The sequence below is a fragment of the Ambystoma mexicanum genome, chromosome 13, assembly GCF_040938575.1.
Source record: "Ambystoma mexicanum isolate Mex_15411 chromosome 13, UKY_AmexF1_1, whole genome shotgun sequence".
Taxonomy (NCBI): Eukaryota; Metazoa; Chordata; class Amphibia; order Caudata; family Ambystomatidae; genus Ambystoma; species Ambystoma mexicanum.
Genome location: NC_090938.1, coordinates 839,268,742 through 839,281,078, shown reverse-complemented (window position 1 = coordinate 839,281,078; position 12,337 = coordinate 839,268,742).

Sequence of the window (12,337 nt, the reverse complement as noted above, 5' to 3'; positions counted from 1 at the left end):
TTTAAGCTGCTCCCTGTATTCAGTGCAAATTCTTAATATTGCTGTTTGTTATCTCAAAGACTGCTCCATATGTTATTTTTTTTCTGTACTGGAACTGCTACATATTGAAACTCAGTCTTTGAGTTTTTGCAACTTTTTAAATCTTAAGTTTATTTACTTTCATCTCTCAAGTTCCCTCACTTTCTTTATTGGGTTTTGTCACGTTTGAATGACACGTAGGGGACTTCGAAGCCAGGCAGCTATGGCGGATTCTCTTGATTCTACTCCTTCTGTTAAAGGGGATCTCCCCTTTGCTTCGCCAGTCTGTACTTTATCAGTTACTTCTATCCCTGCTGCCCCGGGCAATCCACAATATTTATCAGTGGATGGCTCCCAGGACTCCTTTGTCCTTAAAGCTTTGGCCCAGGCCCAAATTCATTCTAGAGATAGGTCTGAGGTACTGAATATCATGGGTATTACTCCACGCACCCCAGCCAATAACAGCTGCATCTTTAATGGAAAACAAGACATATCCATAGATGCACAGGAAGAGCGTCTAGCAGCTACTATAGCCTCCAATCTCGAGGAAGGCGGTAGTCTACCGAGGGCCAGGGTACATATGGATCACCCTAACAATACTATGGTTAACACTGTGCTTCCAACCCCTGTTCAATCACATCCTAGGCTGCCTCTACCGCCCGTAATGCTGGATGACTCTGCAGCCAATGCTACAGAATCTCAGGGTCTGACAAAAGAGGCTACTGATTGTCAACTCTCCCCCCCAGTGGGTAATAGGAATTATGGTACTCCCCGTATTAAATTTTCGCCTGAGGTTTTTCCCTCTGTTAGGGGCGTAAACCATACTTCCTCTATTCATGTTAATCTTTCTGCTAACCCTGCTGGAAGCCCCCAATACTCCTACAGTGAAATCTGTTGTGTTTAAAACTCCACTTAATAAACCTTCAAATCTCACACCTAAAATAAAATCTAATTTGGGTACCCAAGGTAAATCTATCCAAGGGGAAAACAAATCTAATTGTTTTGGAAAGAAGACTGCAACTAGCACCCTGGTCAAATCTTCTCATTCACTTCCAATAGTGGCCATTTTGGATCATACTCTTCTTGTAGATGTAGCTAAGAAACTAGAGATGGAAGATCCCCTAGCTCATGATATTGATGACATCAGCATCATAGAATGTGCTGATAAGGCAATTGCTGATAGCCATCTGGGTCTCAACTCTACTAATACAAATAATGTCACCCAGCAAATTTGTGATGATTCTTATGTGGGCTCTCTATCGGATCTCATTACTTTTATTGATGAGCATACAGAAAAACAAAATTGTTTGAGAGAAAGGGGATTACTCCCAGAATTAAAAAAGGATTATGGTAGTGAGTCTATTCTGCATCATACTCTTAAAGAGGCAGATGCCAGAATAAAACTCACTCAACCACTCTCTGCTCTGAATATGGTTTTGAGTTCTTTTGTGAGCCTGTATGACAATATATGGTCAGAGGTTAGATCACACTCTCTTCTACTCTCTGAAATCTATTCTAGGTTACAGGGACTTGATAGATTTGAAGAGCTAGTAAAAATAATTAAGGAAGATAATCCCTTAATGCCAACATACTACTCTTATCCTATTTCTCCTAACCAACCAACTGCTGATACCCATTTGGTTAAAAAAGTTCTCAATGGGAAAATGTCGAGTATACAAGGGGAAGTTCTAGATATGGGTTCGGGTACCACTGACCCTCGTTACTCGGATAAGGATATATGTGATCATCCACCCATGATTTCTTCCATGACCTCTGTGGGTGCTCTAGAGGTTTTTGGCATGGAGGTAGAACTCCCTATCCCTCATATAAATGTCATTAATGAATTAATAGAGGAGAAAGTCCAAGAGGGACCCACCAGCTATCCTCTTAATCCTATTCCTCAGGGATTACCCTCTGTAGGGATGACATCAGAGCTCGTCGATCCACTTAAGGGAGATTATGCTGCCTCCTCTGTGGATCTTATATCCGTTCCCAATTTGGAGAATCCATCTGATCCTATTGCCCTTACTAAAGAAATGATACACCAAAAAGGTTTTGTCTGCATAGGGAAAAAAAACGTAATCAGCAAATAAAGAAGACTCAAAATCAGAAGAATTTGAAAAAAAATCCTTCATTTACTAATCATTTTTTTTAAAATCTATTTTTGGCTAATACTTCGGCTCCTACTACCCCCTCTCTTGCGCCCAAGGGGACTGTGAACCCTGTTGAATTAGCGGTTTCTGTGACCTCTATTCCAAATACGGTGGCCATTCCGGTCGAAGTTAATTCACTTCCTATTATGCCAGCTCTACCCGGTCCACCTGACACTCCGGTAGACGGTTCTATCACCATTAATACTGTCCCTCCAGTAGTGGTGTCTAATTTTGTGGGGGTTGAGGACATTTCTGTCTCTTGCCCTCCGAAAATAGTTTCAACTTTACTAGAGCCGATTTCTACCAATATTTCTGATGAATCGAGCATCAATACTGTTATCAAGCCGCAGGAATCCTCCTTGGCCGTAGAATCTTTAATTATACCATGTAACTCTTTACCTGGGGTAGATCCGCTCCATCCAGAGATAATTATTTCTCCGATTCCGGCTAACCTGGTCAATATTGATATGGTTAAACATCTATTTCAGGAGCTACTTGTTTCTAAAACTGCTAATGGGGTGGTGTCTCAGTCAATTAAAACTCCATCTCAGGATGGAGCTCCATCCATTCCCTCTTTATCTATGGATCCCCATCTTTCCTTCGTTTGTGAGGGTCATTTTGCCAATACTGAGCCTACAATGAGGGATTGTGATATGGGAGTCAGATTAGTGTGGGGTCTCAATGCACCCAACTCTCTTAACTCTGTTCATTCTAGTATGTCAAATGTTGGTCCTATTATGGGCCATGAAGGTGCTTGTTCTTGGCCTTATTCCGCCCAATACAGAAATTATTTCAAATCGTCTGAAAGATTCCCTGTGGGTCCTAATGTAATCCAAAATAGGACTATACTAAGGGGTGCAAGGGGCACTGATTTGGAGGCTGACTCCTTAAATCAGTTCACTAAAAAGATTTCTGATTCTCTACCTCAACCAGCAGAGGCCAAAGATCTCCTTGATATCTTGCAGCTTACTAGTCTTTGGGGTCAAGATATGCCAATCTGTCTTAACCGTGGTAATATTCTAAAAAGTCTCCACCAACTGCCATCGCTCTCACTTATTTCTAGTTATGATATGGAGAGAGTTTCTTTTCTATTCCCTTTTCCCATGAAGTTTCTGCCCGCTGGGGGGCCATGCCACCTTAAAACTGTGGGACAAGGGACAGGGGTTCGTTGGTCACCTACAAATATCAGCTTGCTCAACTGTAAACTGATTTCTTCCTTTTAACCATACCTCTTTCTCTTGGAAATTAGCAGTTTTCAATACTGTTTATTTTGACAGTTTTCTTAAAGCTCTCCATAGCAGTATCTATGGTCTGCTTAGGAAGGGCGTCTCGAAAATATCTCATCCTCACAGATTTGATCCAGAGCTGGCTAATGAAAAGGCCCACACTCAGAAACTCATTAGAGGTGTCCAAGCTCTGGACACTGAGTGGGTTGATAAAAAAATAAAAATTAAAGCCATCCGTCAAAAATATAATAATTACTGCAAGTCAAGAAAAGCTATTATGCTACAAAACGATGTGGAGCATATGCTTGAAGTATTAATGAAAAGAGACCTGAGGGCATTCTGGGTAACTCTGTCAAGCCTAGATGATGTGGCGGATGCTGATCAGTTGAATGCTATCCCAGAGGTTCAATGGGTAGAGCATTACACTGAATTGTTTGATATAGGGGGAGAGGGGTTGGAATTGTGTCTTTCGGGGAAGAATGGGCTAAAGGATCCCTGGAAGCCTGCAATTGATTATGAGACAGTATTTGAGCTTATTTCTAAAGCTAAGAAATCCAGGGCACCGGGGCCTAATGGCTTAACTAACAACACATTAAAAGCTGAACCAGAACTCTGGGCCAACCTTCTCTCCTTACTATTTCAAGATGTTGTTAATTCTGGTAATGTACCTACTAGCTGGCAGACCGCTCACATTGTTCCCATTTTTAAGAGAGGTCTCCGTACTTTGGTCAAAAATTATAGACCTATTTCTCTTATTGATGCGGACTGCAAGCTTTTTGCTTCTATGCTTCTTTCCCACCTCAACGTCTGGATTACGGAAAATCATATTCTCCCGAAACAGCAAACAGGTTTCAGGGTTGATCATTAAACTAATCTCAACGGTTTCATTATTACTGCCTTACAAAGCTCTATCTGGGGTAAATATGACGGTTCTCTCTATGTTGCTTCAATCGATTTGTCAAATGCTTTCGACTTGGTAATTAGGTCAAGACTTTGGGAACAATTAACCAAATGGGGTATTCCGGCTGGTCTTCTCACTCTTATCATGGCAATGTATGAGAACTCGGGGGTCCATATTAGGATCGATTTGTCAAGAACTCTTTCTAGAAGGATAAGGACCCGCTTTGGGGTGAGACCGGGTTGCTCCTTAGCTCCTTGTCTTTTTATCCTTTATATGGAAGATGTTGGTGAATTCTTGGGAAATACAGGCATGGTGAGGGCTAAATTGGGGATCTCAGGCTCTCATGGTTGGCATATGCCGATGATTTTCTTCTCTTCGATCATACCAAAGTTGGTCTGCAGAGGCTTATCTGCAAATTCGAAGAATATGCCATTCTTAATGGGCTGAAGATTAACCTGAGCAAAACCCGAACAATGGTCTTTTCAAAGGGGAGAAAAGGGAATAACAAAGTGTGTAAAATAGGTGGTGAAAATATCAGAGCGCACAAAATCGTCTATCTGGGATTTCTTATTCTGGCCCAACCGTCGGCGATTGAATTAAGACGTTTTCTTAGACACAAATTGTTCCCGCTTATCTCCCAATCCATAAGATTAGACAATAAATACTGCATGTTCTCCCTTAAACCTGTAGTAGATTTCTTCAAGGGAAAGGTTACCCCAAAGCTACTTTATGGAATGAAACTCCATTACTTGGCACTTTTGACATTCTGGGATTCTCTTGAGGGTATCTACTGGAGGAAAATTTTGAAACTACCGAACTCTGTTCCAACTGTGGCCATAAGATACGAACTAGGGTTAGTTTCATTGCAAGCTAGGATTCTCTGGAGAGTCCTTACTCTTTTCTCTGCTTTGCTCTCTCCCAAACCTGGTACCCTCTATGTTGATGTGGGCCATATGATTTTCTCACAGGGACCTATGGATCGTAACCTATATCTCAATAGATTCAGTGATCTTTGTGATAAGACCCTTTCAGAGATCTGAACTGACAGGGATACTTTGTTAACGAATCCCAATAAGGTTAAGGAGTGTCTTTTTAGTCATGACTGGAGTAATACACTGGAAAAAATTGCATACCTATCCTTCTCTCACTGACCTACAATTTGATCATAAGAAAAGAGGCTTGCTGTCTTTTATTTTGATTCAATTCCCTAATCACTATTACCGTTCACTTCTCCTTAAACTTAGATGGAATCTCCTTCCCACCAGGGAAGTTCTGCAAAAAAGGAAGGAGTTTTCTGATTTAGACCCTACGTGCCGCTTTTGTAAAACCCTGGGGGTGATTGAGTCTTCTCGACATCTTTTTCTAGAATGCATTGCTTTGAAAAGTCTAAGGGACAAATACCTAGTTAGATTTAACACACTGGGCCAATTGGGGCTGATAATATTATCTGGTCACAGTGTCTTGCTATTACTAATACTAAGGATGGGCTTGCTGTGGCAGGTTTTATTAAAGCTTTAGATGTGTACGCCACCCTTGCCTGATTTTGTTTGTTTACATGAAATTTCAAACTTCTGTGATATCTTTGGTAAAAGCTGTTTTTTAGATATCTAAAGATGTATTTTAAATGCTAAATTTCTTGTTGAATTCCAATTGCACTGAATCTTTTAAAATGTGTTGCTTGTATTATGAGTCTTAAAATCTGGAAATTGGATCTATGTTTTTAAGGTATTATTCTAAAAAACTGTCGGTATAAATGAAAATTAGTTGCAATGAATGTTTTTTTTTCTCTTTTTTTCTTTTCCTTCTTTTTTGGTTCTTTGTAAAGGTTTCTTTTGTAAACCATATACAATAAAATAAAAAATAAAAAAAATAAGGCAGCCTTCTCTGCATGGTCCTAAAATGGGACCACAACTACTTTTTCTAGGATTTTTCCTGGCCATGGTAGAGCACTCACCCGGCAGTCATTTTGTAGCTCGTTTGGGTCCAAGTTAGATTTTTTCAATAATGGTGTTCTAATTGAATTCTTAAGTTTCGATGGAACTGTCCATATTCTGAGTGATGATCTGAATGAATTTAGTTTTGTTTGTGAAGAACTAACTGAATTCATTTGTTTGATTCAGTGAGGGCTCCAGGGAGTAAGAAGTGTTACTTGAGTGATAAAATGTTACGACGACTGAGGAGTTCTCGAGGGCAGTTGACTGCCTCAATCTTTTTATGTAAGAACGCTGACTTGGCTTTAAAGATGGTGCTTTAAATTCTTTCAACGCTGATTTAACATGAATTACTTGCTCTGAGATTCTAGGCTTCCTCCATTTCCGTTCCATTGCGCTCTAATTTCTCCCCTGTAACGCTAAACTGGGAGAAAACCCAGGCTTTGATTTTATTTTCTCCATCTTCCTTCTTACCAGAGGAATGTAACTGGAGCACGTTTCATCCAAAATAACTGCCCCATGAGCAAAAAACTCAACACATCTTAATGATGGGTCTATGGAGACCAAGGCTGTTCTTTAATTCAGGGCCAGAATTCCTGGCAGATCTTTAGTCCTACGGGACAGTACTTTACGCTTCTGCTGGTTGAAGATTCCTTCCCCTTGGAACAATTGGAGGATAATCTTTGCCGAGTGTCCCGACCATGAAACCGGTAAAGTGTGGATCATCTGTCCGGATCTCTTAACCAATAATGGGTTTAGTCAATGTCCCTGTGAGTGAGAGGAAGTGACATCGAGGGGTGTCATATCGTGACTCCTCAAAATGTCCTAAAGTTCTTTGGAGTTGGGTGCATAGAGGTCACCCAGACAACCTACTTCTTCATGCCTATCAGTTAGGGCCTTTTAGCACCTTCCCCTTAAGGATCGAACCCGTAGGTACTTTATTTTAGTTCTTCATGGCGGCTTCCTATAGATGATCAAAGATAATCTAGATTCTCCAAAAAGGGCTTAGCTGGTCCAGGGTTTCTATATCCCAACAATATATTAAACAAGGTTATGGGTATAATCCATACAGTCATATGGCCCATCTGTGATAGATCATCCCGTTATAGCAGATCCAAATGAGAAATGTTCAAACTGCATCTATAGATCACGGCTACACCTCCTCCCCTCTTTGTGATAAGGTTAATACATTGAATTAAGTACCCCACAGGGGTTAAAAGATGAAACTTTGCCTGAGACTCCTCGTTAATCGAAGTCTCAGTAATAAAAGAAACATCATAAATGAAGTGAATTCTTACAGGTGTGAAAGTCTTGTGCTTGTATCGATTGGCGAGGCGCTCATTCAAATTTGTTGGAGAGAATTAATGGTCAGACTTTCACTATTGAGAAAAAAGGGAGTGCTGCATGGAAGGTTATGTGCAATGGGAGAGCCAATCACTGTGTGTAAATGGTGGCAACTCGTTTTCGTAGATGGACTGAAGAACTTCAGTAAAGAGTTTGTTGCTGGCTTTAAATGTATGACCACTTAATCATTATTGCAACAAAGGTGATTCATAGTAGGTTTCATATATGTGATTGCAATGTGTAAGGTCTTAAAGTGAATTAGGGACCTCCCAGCAATAGTAGACCGAAGCCTTTAAGAGTGGCATGGCGGGAGTGTTTGGGAGAATTCTCTTATAAGGCTAATTTCCCAAACCTAGTGAGTCCCCCAGCAGCTTTGCTGGATTTTTGGGGTTTGTTTTTATCTCCTGCTAAGAGTGAGACTCTTTTACTCCCACTCTTAGGCATGATTTGAGGTATGTCTCTGACTTGCTATGTGCTTATGGGCTATGGGGTTTCTTTTTACTCCATAGGGTATCATCTGTTTTTCTGTATGCGTGGTACAAAGCACCCTCAGTGCAGTACCAGAGGGGTGTCACAGTGACCCCCAAACATAGACTCTATACCCTGGGACTGACTACTGTCTCACAGGGCATGTAAAGTCACCATTGGCTTTACTAGTCCAAAATTGTGAACAGAACCAGTACAAACCATCATATTGTGGAAGTACTGGTAAGGGGTAATTCGATTGCCTCTGGATCTGTTTTCGAGGGGACACTGTCCCGCCCCCCTCGTCGAGTTTCTGGCTGGTGGCAGTGGTTACCACGCAAAATATTCCGGGATTTTCCCATTCATTTTAAACACACCACTTTTTGGTGCAATGTTAAAGATACCGCTGGTTTATTTATTTAATATTAAATCACTGGTTGGGTCTTTTTGCCAGAACTCGATTCTAAAATGGCGTTTGTGTCTGTCTCTGTAACTCTGACCAGGGTGGCGCCCTTTGTTCCACTTTTTTGGTGGGCTTCTGCACAGTAGCCCTCCAAATGGTGCCCCTCTGTCTGGGTTCCACAGGAAGGGTGGAGGGGGGATTAGGCACCCTGGACTGAGTTGCCTTGGCAACTCAAGTCGCACTCTACTCTGATTGGCCCAGTGGTGAGCTGCCCAGCTCACCACTTAGCATATGTGATTGACAGCTAGGCTGATGAATGGGGGGTTTTCTGCATAAAAGTAGGGGCTTTGGGACTGGAACTTCAGAAGTCGCCACAGGACCTAAGACACTGACGCGGAAGAAGCTGAGCCGACCTGCAACCCGACGACACCACCGGTGAAGCCCTGCTGCAACAAACTCACCACTTCCCCGAGGCCAAGAGAAGATCTTCTGCTGGAGAGTCCTCTCCCCTTTGAGCTGGTGGGACCAACCAGTTCGCCCTCTTTCGCTCCCAGAGGTGTTACTTGGTCGAATCGCCCGTGCCAAGCACCCTGGCAGCCGGTTAGCATACCTCACCACTTTTGACCGCGAATAAAAGGACCGCAACTTTTAAATCGGGAACTCCGCGGCTGGTTTCACCCATGGGCAGTGCAAAGACTCAAGACTTCCTCCACGACGAGATCCTCTCTTCCTCTGGCTGGAACAATGAACTGCAACCACTGCCAGGAACAACTGCCCCCACTGGAGCTTCCTTCCCACTTAAGGTACTGTGTCCTGCCGGGCCTCCCTCTCTACAGAGTGCTCAAGGTGTCCCCTAAATCCTTGACTTCTATACTGGGTTGGCCCCAGACCTGCTAAACTTTGTTTCTTGAACTATTCCAACTCCTTTTTGACACTCTGCAAAGACTTTTAGTGTACTTTAAACCGTGTGATCCTGGGCGCATTTTCGCTTGCTCCACTTAAGGTGGGCCTGCCCTATGAACTTTGGCTCTACAGTATAACCTGCCTTTCTTCCCTTTGCTCTGCCTCTTAAAAAGTGTTGGAAACTGTTTTATTTTATGCTCTGCCTTTTCTCTCCCTTTCTAACCTAAACTATTGGAGTGCCATCTAGGTTAAGCGCTCACTTCTGTCTTAACAAATAGTGTGCTTTAACCCTGACTTGTCTGATAGCTATTAAGGGAGGTGTGTATACTTTACCTGATTGTGTTTTAACTTGCTTTTACTGATGAGTGCTGGTATATTACTTTGTGTGTTTTTAAATAAATAACTCTATACTTTTTATACAAAGCTCTGTCAGTGTTTGTTTGCTCTACTGTGTTTTGGCCCTATGGTGTATACTCTATATACTGCCCTACTCTTCTTGAGAGAAGTCTGACTACTCAGCCACAGCTACTAGGTAAATCTGGGTGGTGCAGACTGCTACCAATTGGGTTTACTGCCAACACCTGTAGTCTTAATCTTTTAGCAGTGTTCCCCAAGGGAACTGCACAGGATTCTGCCTAACGGGGAGCACTGAGCCTGCTCTGCCTGGTGTCCTGATGAAGTGCGGCGGCTGCGCTGATGGCATTGACAGTCAACCTTCAGCTTCTTGTTGCCTGATTATCCTCATTGGTCATTCAGGACCCGTCCTTGGAGGAGTGGATTTGTTCTTTTCTCTGTGTTTTTGGGTGGCATCATCGTTGCCTTCTTTCTATGAGGTGCGATTCCTTTGCCCTGCTCTGTTCCCCAATGTTCCATGCTGTCCCTGCTACTGTTAAATGTGTGTCTCCTTTGGCTAATCATTTGGAGTCTTTTCGACCTCCCAGCTATTTTGTGCACTCTGAAGACATCCAGATTATTCTGGGGGTAAATCTGGGTGAATCCACCGTAGCCAACACCTTTTGCACCTTGCCCATCGGGTGTAGATCTATGAATGTCTGGCTCTGGGCTCAAACAGAACAGCTCAATAATTAATCCCAAACTGTTGTACAGCAATGGCTAGGTACCTGCCCAGCCCACGTTTCAAGTATTTGAAATCTGCAAGTAAAATGTGACTCCAACATGACTTTTGCTCTTTACGTTTCGGGGGTGGTTCAATCCTGTTTCAACTAGCTTTGCCTCCTTAGAAAGTAATGCATTTACTTTTTCAGTTTCAGTTACTATAGTCCATTGTTTTTTGTGCTGCTGGCTCAACTACTGTAATTCCATATCTTTGTGTCTCCCGCTCTGTTCTATTAGCCGATCTCATTGTAGAGAATTTTTCAGCAAGACTTTGAAAGAGCTTTCAGCGCTTGTATTCCGGGCCATTCTCTGATCCATGTTTTCTGGGCCATTCGCTGAGCCGTGTTTTCTGGGCCATTCGATGAGCAGTGTTTTCTGGGCCATTCGCTGAGCCGTGTTTTCTGGGCCATTCTCTGATCTGTGTTTTCTGGGCCATTCTCTGATCCGTGTTTTCCGGGCCATTCTCTGAGCCGTGTTTTCTGGGCCATTCGTTGATCCGTGTTTTCCGGGCCATTCTCTGATCCGTGTTTTCCGGGCCATTCTCTGAGCCGTGTTTTCCGGGCCATTATCTGAGCCGTGTTTTCCAGGCCATTTTCTGAGCCGTGTTTTCCGGGCCATTCTCTGAGCCGTGTTTTCCGGGCCATTCGCTGAGCCGTGTTTTCCGGGCCATTCGCTGAGCCGTGTTTTCCGGGCCATTCGCTGATCCGTGTTTTCCGGGCCATTCTCTGATCCGTGTTTTCCGGGCCATTCTCTGATCCGTGTATTCCGGGCCATTCTCTGATCCGTGTTTTCGGGCCATTCTCTGATCCATGCATTCTGGGCCATTTGTGCTCTTCATTGGTTCCCTGTGGCTAAATTAAGACAATTCAAGGAACTTTGCCTTTTTTTCCTCCTCAAAACAGACTCTTAATACAATCCTCCACCTTTCTTGCTCTCAGAGTTTAGGTGTTACTCTGCCCCCCTTTATGGTCCTCTGATGCAATTTGGGTTGTGGAGTCTTCCTTTTTTTTTATTCTTTATTTTAATTTTAGTAATTAGAACAGGACTGAACAATAAATCACAAAGTATCATAACACAGCATAAAGGATATAAACATGTAGGAATAGAAAAAGAAAGAAAAAAAAAAACCTTAAATATACAATTTAACGATGAACTAGTACCTACTCAAAAAAGCTCCCCAGACCTTCGTATATAAACTCAATTTTCCCATTTTTCTGTATATAAATTTTTCAATATTCGCTAAGCAGTTCATTTCTGTAATCCAATCCTCCAATATTGGTGAGACACACGATTTCCAGCTCCTCAAAATCATTTTTTTGCAAATAGAAGCACCTCTGAACAAAAATTTCTTTTCCGATAGTGAAAGGTCGTCAAGTAAATCATCGCAGCCTAGCACCATAGTCTTAAAATCCAAGTCAACATTTTGGTTCAGAACCCCGAGACAAATAATACAAACCTCATGCCAAAAACCACGAACTCTCACACAGTCCCACAGCAAATTCCATACTGCCTTTCTCACATCAGAATCAGACAAACCTCTATTTTTAAGCCTTTCCGGGCTCCAAAAAACTCTATTGAGAATTTTAATTTGTCTCAAACGTTCAGTCAAACTTATCGAACAAAGCTTCACATTCGCACACATCACAAGCCACAGGTCAGAAGTGATTTCACAACCCACTCTTCTGCTCCATTCGTTAAGTAATTCAGTATTCTCCTTATAATTCGAAGCAAAAACAAAGAGGTGATGGCTGGAAGGTTTAGAATTAATCTTAACCACTGGCAATGCTCTGGGCAATCCTCCAGACCAACCCTCCAGACCACTGTTCTTCGCCTGCCAAGTCATTACAGAAGGGAAAGACCATATGCAAATCAGACTT